Genomic DNA, 9,925 nt, shown 5'->3' with positions numbered 1-9,925 from the left:
TCGGGCAAGAAGCTAGAGTATGAATGACCTCTGTGAACTGAAGAGAAATAGACACTTCAAAGTTTGTCATAGTGAAAAAATGAATGAACATTAGCACATGGTTATTTTTAATAAGGGACTCGTTGTTGTGGGAGTCGGCTCAAGAACCGGCCCCACTATTGTATAAGCCACTGAAAGGGCAAACATAAAAATGTCAAATATATTTATAATGCTCATGAGCAAAACATTCAAATGAATTAAGAGCCAGAATTACCTGTTTAAATAAATGTGAAAGGGGGTATCCAACTAAATGAAGTACATAATAGAATTTATAAGCTCTGTGTACCTGGTATGGCAATAAAAGCACTCAACGGTGCATCAATGTAAGGAACTGAGGATCGCTGAACACAAAATACGGTGTATATTCAATTGTCTGCTGAGCGGGAGGCCTATCATACTCTGCAATAAGACTCTTCCATCACCATACATCCGGCAGACAAGGGCAGTGGGTAGTTCTGTACACCGCAGCATACAATCAAGAAGCCTTATGGCAATTGTCTGATCCTCTCTGTTATACGGCCTTACCAGCAGACCCTACTTCGGAGATACAAGTACTTATCAAATCAGTGTTAGATGAGGGTCTATCTCACAAATACATTACCTCTAAAGGATAGAATTTTCTTTATGAACCATTTGCTAACATTCCAGTATTCTAGTTAGTCCCTAAGATCCATAAATCTTTGGTGACTCCTCCCGGCCATCTCATTCTGTCAGGGATAGGATCTTTTTTAAAGCCTTTATCAAAATATGTGGATTCTCACCTATGTCATCTAGTTCCTCAAAGCAGATCATGTATATGGATTCTTCAGATTTCATTTTAAAACTTCAGACTATGGGCCTCATGCAGTGGGGAAGCACCACATGCAATGTTTCAGAGAGAGAGAGAGAGAGAGAGAGAGAGAGAGAGAGAGAGAGAGAGAGAGAGAGAGAGAGAGAGAGAGAGAGAGAGAGAGCGAGCACCTTACTATAGTGCCTATGCCCTACATAGGTATTTGAATCCCTATGGGAGGGCTACCTACTAACTCGGGGTGGGGGATTAGGTATGAGCGTCGGGGGTTGGGGGCCACTTTCGCATTCCACATGAGACCTACGGACAGAACAGTGGTCTCTAGTGCAGATTTGCTGGCCGTCGGAGTGACGACGCTCACTCCAAGAAGAGATTTGGGCAACATTCTCTCCACCTAGCATGTTGTTGCCCAGGTAGAGTGTCCATCAAGCTAGGTAGAGAGAACGTTTCCCAAACCACTTCTTGGAGTGAGCGTCCTCACTCCGACGGCCAGCAAATCTGCACTAGAGACCACTGTTCTGTCCGTAGGTCTCATGTGGAATGCAAAAGTGGCCCCCAACCCCCGACACTCATACCTAATCCCCACCCCGAGTTAGTAGGTAGCCCTCCCATAGGGATTCAAATACCTATGTAGGGCATAGGCACTATAGTAAGGTTCTCTCTCTCTCTCTCTCTCTCTCTCTCTCTCTCTCTCTCTCTCTCTCTCTCTCTCTCCTGGAACTATCGTGGATGGCAATAATCCTTTTCTGGCCCATAGCGCAGTCCATAACACAAATTTGAGGGTTGTAGTTATTAGTCGCGATAGCAGCCGCACACGATAACAGGTCCCGCTATATGCTCCGCCCCCTGAATACTAATTTGCGAATTTATCGCACGCGGTAAAGTGCTTGGAAAATGAGGCCCTATGCCAGATGTTGAGGAAACATGGTTATTAATTACAACGGATATCACACCCTTATATACCAACATTCCTCAAGAATCAGCTCTTAAAGTTATTTGTGATTCTCTTCTTACAACTGGTCTTTCTATAAGGTTTAGCAAATGTATCACTGAGCTGGCCTCTATTTCACTGGAATGGAACTATTTCATATTCAATAACACATTTTACCAAAAAATTAAAGGGACAGCAATGGGGGCAATGATGGCTCCCTCCTTAGCACGTCTCTACCTGGCTCAGTTTGAAGAGCATCACATATACTCCTTGGAACAGTGGCATCGTATACATTTATGGGTCCATTTTATTGATGATATATTTTTCATTTGGAAAGACATATCATAGTCATTGCAGACATATTTAATGGAAATTAATACATTTTATCCTAACTTTCAGTTCACCTTTACATCACACCAATACACAGTATCGTTTCTGGACCTCACTATCATGAAACACCAGGGCAGATTAACCATGACCATTTTCACGAAACTAAGTGACCTTAACAATTTATTACACTTTTACAGTTTCCATCCCTACAATCTGTGGACTAACATTCCAGTAGGTCAGGTCCTCAGACTTAGGAGTCTGTATGAAACCTCTTCAAAATACAAAACATAAGCTCGTTATATGCACAAAATTTCTGGAAAGGGTTACCCTCCAAAAACCATCAAGCATGTCTTTATAAGGAGCCTTTATGCCAATCATGAACTTTTCTTACAAACTTGCTATCATGCTCCAATGGGTTGGTTAGTATCCATGGTTCTGTTTTCATCCAGGTCACAGATGGTTCAGAGAATCATCTTGAAGCATTGGCACATACTATCACTGCATCAAGTTTTCCAGAAAAAAATATCTTTGCTTGTACCAGGGGATGTAACTTGTATGACCTTCTGGTTAGTCCTTTTCCCCGTAGTAGTACCAACACAGAAGAATGGGGCAGTTTGCATATAACCACTGTTCGTTCGGTATGCACCAATGTGCATTTGATTCATACTTTCCATCAAACGACCTTACCGGTTTCCCATGTTCTTAGTGGACATTTTGATTGCAACACATCTCAAGTCATATATGCTGTTTTGTGCCCATGTAACAAATTATATATATAGGACATACAAAGTTGCCCATCCACATACGTATTACCCAGCATAAAAGCTGCATACATACACAGAAACTAGAGTCACCTCTAGTCACACATTGGTTAGACCTCAAACATAATCAGTTAAAAGTTTTTGTTATTCACTGGCTTAGTATTCCCAGGGGAGGCAATATTTCTTTACAACTGCGGTGCTGTGAGCAAAGATATATCTATTCATGGCACACTTTAGCCCCTGAGAGGTTAAATTCAGTGATTGAATGGGAAGGTTTTTTTCTGATCAGGGTTTCTTAGGTAACTGTTTCTAGCCAAATATACTAGTGTTGCATGTGTAGCTTTTTACTCAAATAACACTTGCCCTGTTCTCCTAGATGCTTGATGCAGATAGCATTAGTGAACATAGCATAACGGTCAGTTTCTTTTTCCTTGTCTTTTCTTCTTCAAGTAGTACTATCTATTAGGGATGTGAATCGTTTTTCAACGATTAAAATTATCGTCCGATAATGTTTATATCGTCTTAAATCGTTATAGAACACGATACAATAGAAATTCTAACGATTTATCGTTAAAAATCGTTAAATCGTGTTAGTGCGCACTAACTCGAGTTAGTGCGCACTAACTCCCCGTTAGTGCGCACTAACTCGATTTAGTGCGCACTAACTGAAAATGATACAAATAAACACTTTCCAGGTCACTGAAGGTCAGTTAGGAATGAATATGTGTTCCTATTGGCTGGCTGCCCTCTTATCTATTGATGTTACCAAGGTTACCACTGAGGTGATGGTTGGGGGGATGGGAAATGGAACTGGAAACTAACGAACACCAACAGAAAATGAAACAAAGTGTTCACACTTCCCAGGTCAGTAAAGGTCACTTAGGAATGAATATGTATGTATGTATTCCTATTGGCTGGCTGTGCTCTTATCTATTGATGTTACCAAGGCTAATACTGAGGTAATGGTTGGGGGGATGTGAAATGGAAACAGTTGGAAGCTTGACAAAAAAAGTAATGTAATGATCAGCACTCACGTGACTAGAACTTGTTTGTTTATTATTTTTGTTAGCAGGCACCTGAAATGCTAGTGCATGTTGAATTTGCCAATCACTGTGCATTTTAGAAAGGTGATCCTGGCTGGAACTGTACACAGTTCAAATATATGTAATTGATTGTTGGTAAGTGTATTTTTTAAGTAGCCACACTGGCACAAGTATGTTTACTTTTCCTCCTACTTAACTCACTAGCTCAGCTTTGTAAGAAGGGCTTCTCTGCTTGTGTGTTGTTTTTGTTTGGTGTGAGGAGAGCAGAAACATCAGATCTTTATTCAATCTACTACAGTCATCTCTTACAGTGCCCTATCCCTATTAATACCAGGAGTGTTGTGATCTTCCTGCACACAGTGCCCTAACCCTGATACCAGTCTGAGACAGCTCCCTCCCTGCATTACTAGTGAGAGGCTGGCTTCACAGACAGGGGGGAGCTGCCTGACCCTCACTCCTGACTTCCCCCATGTCCCAGCTAGTGAATGGTGTGTGGGTGAGGGGGGGGGGGAGGATGGTGAAGTCTGAGACAGCTCCCTCCCTGCATTACTAGTGAGAGGCTGGCTTCACAGACAGGGGGGAGCTGCCTGACCCTCACTCCTGACTTCCCCCATGTCCCAGCTAGTGAATGGTGTGTGGGTGAGGGGGGGGGGGGGGAGGATGGTGAAGTCTGAGACAGCTCCCTCCCTGCATTACTAGTGAGAGGCTGGCTTCACAGACAGGGGGGAGCTGCCTGACCCTCACTCCTGACTTCCCCCATGTCCCAGCTAGTGAATGGTGTGTGGGTGAGGGGGGGGGGGGGAGGATGGTGAAGTCTGAGACAGCTCCCTCCCTGCATTACTAGTGAGAGGCTGGCTTCACAGACAGGGGGGAGCTGCCTGACCCTCACTCCTGACTTCCCCCATGTCCCAGCTAGTGAATGGTGTGTGGGTGAGGGGGGGGGGGGGAGGATGGTGAAGTCTGAGACAGCTCCCTCCCTGCATTACTAGTGAGAGGCTGGCTTCACAGACAGGGGGGAGCTGCCTGACCCTCACTCCTCCGGGGTATTGTGATCTTCCTGCACACAGTGCCCTATCCCTGATACCAGGGGTGTTGTGATCTTCCTGCATGCAGTGCCCTATCCCTATTAATACCAGGAGTGTTGTGATCTTCCTGCATGCAGTGCCCTATCCCTATTAATACCAGGAGTGTTGTGATCTTCCTGCATGCAGTGCCCTATCCCTGATACCAGGATGTGTGCAAGAAGATCACAACACCCCCGGTATCAGGAATAGGGCACTGTGTGCAGGAAGATCACAACACCCCCAGTATCAGGAATAGGGCACTGTGTGCAGGAAGATCACAACACCCCTGGTATTAGGGATAGGGCACTGTGTGCAGGAAGATCACAACACTCCTGGTATTAATAGGGATAGGGCACTGTGTGCAGGAAGATCACAATACCCCTGGTATCAGGGTTAGGGCACAAGTTCTAGTCACATTGACTGATCACATTACTTGTTTTGTCAAGCTACCAACTGTTTCCATTTCCCATCCCCCATATACTGTCAGTAGGAAACTTGGTAACATGAATAAATAAGAGGGCAGCCAATAGGAATACATATTCATTCCTAAACTGACCTTAACTGACCTGAAAAGTGTCAAATTGTATCATTTTCAGTTAGTGCGCACTAATCGGAAAAAACGATTTTTAACGATTTTTTAACTAAAAAATCGTGCCTAAGACGATTTTCTTGCCCTGCCACACGATTTCTATCGTTAAGACGATATGGAAAACGATTCACATCCCTACTATCTATCTCTTGATTTTTTTATGTTTTTCTTTGCTTTTTCTATGGTTGCTCCTTTTAGCCTTGTCCTCGATCGGGTGTTCTATATGTAGCATGGGTTGACACTCACTATATAAACAGAGCAAGTCTTGCCTTGAACTGTCCCCGTTTTAGTTCCTACCAGAAGTTTGGAGGTGGAAGGAAGGCTATGCTAGTTATATGTATGACATCAGCTGCACTTTCATTTTACATTCCTTAGTCTCATTTCCACATATCTAGCTAACGTTGCACTCTCTACCATTCAATTGATTTTGCTCAGCTCTGTGTGAGCTTTTGCAAGTTCTGCTTTGATACAGTTTGCAATCCCACAGATACCATGTTGTCTGTATAGGTCCAGTACATTTCCCCTTCTCATAATATTCAGATCGCTATTTTTATTTAGATTTAGCTTTATACAGGCACCCCTATGATTTAGTGTTTCCTGGGCGGCTTTTGGCCTCATAATCAAGCATAATGCAGTGCAGTATTTATCTTTTCCTTTCATTCTGGCTTTTTTTTCCTAGACAATTGAATATACATCGTGTTTTGTGTTTAGCGATCCTCAGTTCCTTACATTGATGCACCGTTGAGTGCTTTTATTGCCGTACGGGTGCACGGAGCTTGTAAATTCTAAAATGTAGTTGGATACCCCCTTTCACATTTATTTAAACAGGTAATTCTGGCTCTTAATTCATTTGAATGTTTGCTCATGAGCATTATAAATATATTTGACATTTTTATGTTTGCCCTTTCAGTGGCTTATACAATAGTGGGGCCGGTTCTTGAGCCGACTCCTGGGACAATGAGTTCCTTATTAAAAATAACCATGTGCTAATGTTCATTCATTTTTTCACTATGACAAACTTTGAAGTGTCTATTTCTCTTCAGTTCACAGAGGTCATTTTATTCTCTAGCTTCTTGCCCGATATCTTCTTGAGCTGTTTTTTATTACAGCTTCATTCTGTTGGGGTATCCATACTGCAAGAACAGGTGTGGGGCACCTTCTAAAGGAGCAAGGCTTTACTCCATTAAGTTACATTCCCAGGTAATCAGGTGCAGGCTTCTGTCAGTTCTTTTTGAATCATTTTTATGTATATTTCTAATAATATTAAACATTCTTTTTCTTTTTCTTTTTTATGTGTTGATCACATGTAGTGTGACCACACATTTAAACATTGTGGAGCAGTTCCTGTATCATCTACAAATACTTTGAGCTTAGCATATGATGTAGCTTTCCAAACTTTACATTCTTAAATGGTTTTCTAGTTTTGGCAGAGCCTTAGGCTATTTAGGTAGGCATTTATTTATTTATTTATTTAAAGGTATTTATATACCGCTTTTTAAAATAAAATTTTATCAAAAGAGTTTACAATAGTTTAAAATAAGATAAAAAATAAAGTGCAAATTAAACTAAATAAAAATACATAAATTTAGTTAAATAGCTAGATAATTACTAGCTTAAAATAAAATTCTTAATTAAAAAATAAAACAATAATAATAATAATAATAATAGTAGTAGCATGCCATGGTAAACAGAATAGAAAAAGTAAAAAGGCGAGAGGGGGGAGGGAAGAGGTGATGAGTTATCAGATAAATATATCCAAAAAAATGAAGGGAATGAAAAAAAAGATTGAGTGAAAAATTAAGGTAATTAAGGTAATTAAGGCATCTTAAGTTGTTTAGCTTTTTATCATGTTTAGAAGTCGTTATGTATTCCTTTATTTTCCAGCAAAAACACAAAGAGCAAAAATTTGCGAACCTATCGAAACTGACCAATGTAAACAAAAGGTATCACCTAGAAATATTCAATCCACACCGTCTGCTCAAAGAAATCTCTAAATTTTTTTGAAGAACAGGACTGCATCAGCAAGCTTTTGTCGACGTGCACAATGTAACCACATTGAGCCGTCCAGTCTTATCTATCATTTGCAGCCTGTGTTTATTCAAATCACATTCTCCGATGTTATTTCAATTGATGTTAATGTGTATAACTGTGTAAATTCACAATATGCAACGTACTTCAATTGTCCCGTGGTACATTTGCCTCAAACACTCTAGCGGGATGAAACAGTGTATATTTTTAATCTCACACACTCCGGTCCGTTCAATTTATATATTTGACAGTGTATAAACGTGTATTCAAAAATCAGATGGGATGCCGACTCGACAGCGGCCGTGTTTCGCAGCCTTACGGCTGCTTCTTCAGGAGTCAGAGAACTCTTAATATATGATCTGTAAAATGCAAAACAAACCATTGGTGCTTGAATATAGTAACGAAGATTAAACCAGTACTTAACTGACAACGGTGTGGCCACCTCTTTTGAACAGGACATGAAGTCTCGATGTCATCCTTTACAGCAACGCCGGGCTAGAGACCGCATTCAACTGGTTTCAATGATTAAATAGCCCACTCTTTCGCGGTCGTCATGACATTAGAAAAGACGTGTTCAGTAGTCATGGCTACAAGACGCAAACTCGAAGTCTCATATCCACACATAGTGAAAGCAAACAACCATCAGGAAGAGATGTGTATTGTATGTAAATATAGAAATTGAGATAGGTCATAAAAAGACATTATATTCTAGAGTGTTGTTGAGACCCTGGGGGTGAGCTGTGTTTAATCGATGGATCCATCTTTGTTCCACCTGAAACAGTCTTTTGTCAAAATCACCACCCCGCCACGATGGAATCAGCTGCTCAAGTACACAAACTCTCAGATCATCGAAAGTGTGTGAACAATCTAAACAGTGGGTCACAAGAGGAGCAGTAATTCTGTGCATATTAATGCACGAACGATGTTCAATCAGCCGTGTTTTTAAGGTCCTCTTCGTTTTGCCCACATAGCATAATTGACAGGGACATTGGATAATGTATATGACCCCTGATGAGGCACAATTGGTGATGTGATGTAAAGTTACATTAGTATTTAGTCTTGAAAAATGTAAAACTGAAGTAGCAATCATAACGTGGCAAACAGTACAGGAGCCACATTTCGAATGCAAACCTAAATGATGGGTCAAATCACGAATTGTGGAGTCGGAATGTGCAAACTGATCCTTTAGGTTGGCTCCACGAGTGTATGCAAATCTTGGAGTGTGTTGAAATTCTGAATGTAATTGTAAAATGTTCCAATTGTGGGAGATGATGGACTTCATTTTTGCTGTCATTGATGAAAAAGGTAAAATGCAAGTGAGAAAATCATCTTGATCAACAGGTCGGGGTAAAAATAACCATTCTCGATGGGTGTATTTTGCTCTCATATATGCTTTTTTAATACATTTGGATGGATATCCTCTCTGAAGAAATCTCGTCCACAGATCTTTAGCTTGGTGTTGAAATTCAGATAATGTGGTACACAAACGCCTTAGCCTAAAAAACTGACTGGTAGGCAGACTCTCTTTTAATGATCTGGGGTGGGCACTGGAGAAGTGTAACAAGGTGTTACTTGCTACTGATTTTCTGAACAAGGTAGTTTCAAAACCTGTTGCTGTTTTGGAGATATGAATATCAAGAAAATCAATCTGTGTTTTATGTATATTGGCTGTGAATTTCAAATGTTGATTACAATTATTGAGCCATATCAAAAATTATTGAAAAGCCTCCACTGATCCAATCCAAAACAAAAAAAATGTCATCAATATACCTTCCACAAACAAAGTGTAAACAGATCGAAATTTGATCGTGAGCACTTGCCTATGATATTGTCTCCTGTCTAGTTTGATATATGGTTGTGGTGAATAGTTAAAATACTATTTCCCTCTCTAATAGTGTTTACACTTTGTTTGTGTGAGATAACTATCGAGAGGTGTTGCTTCTGTTGAGTGATTTTATATCAATATACCTTCTCCATGTGGGGATGTATTGAGAGAAAGGATTGTTTGCATATATCCATTCATCTTCAAAGTAACCCATGAACAAATTGGCTATATCAGGGGCCATTGTTGCCCCCATGGCCGTGCCGCAAATTTGTTGATAAAAGATTCCCACCCATGCAAAAAATTTTTTTGTCAAAGCTAGACGTGTCAATGCTTCCAAAAGAAGGAGGGGATCCTATGTGGTCGCGATCTTTTTTCAAAAAAAGACGTGGCAGTTTCAATCGCTTGTTCCTGGGGAATGTTCGTGTACAGTGCTTCCACGTCGAGAGTGGCCAAATGTTTTGATGAAAAATCCACACAATCATCATGATAATCATCGAGAAATTGTATAAGATGTTGAGAATCTCTTAT

Source organism: Rhinatrema bivittatum, chromosome 9 (assembly GCF_901001135.1).
Source record: "Rhinatrema bivittatum chromosome 9, aRhiBiv1.1, whole genome shotgun sequence".
Lineage (NCBI taxonomy): Eukaryota > Metazoa > Chordata > Amphibia > Gymnophiona > Rhinatrematidae > Rhinatrema > Rhinatrema bivittatum.
The sequence above is the reverse complement of the archived record's forward strand: the minus strand, read 5'-3'. Positions refer to the sequence as shown.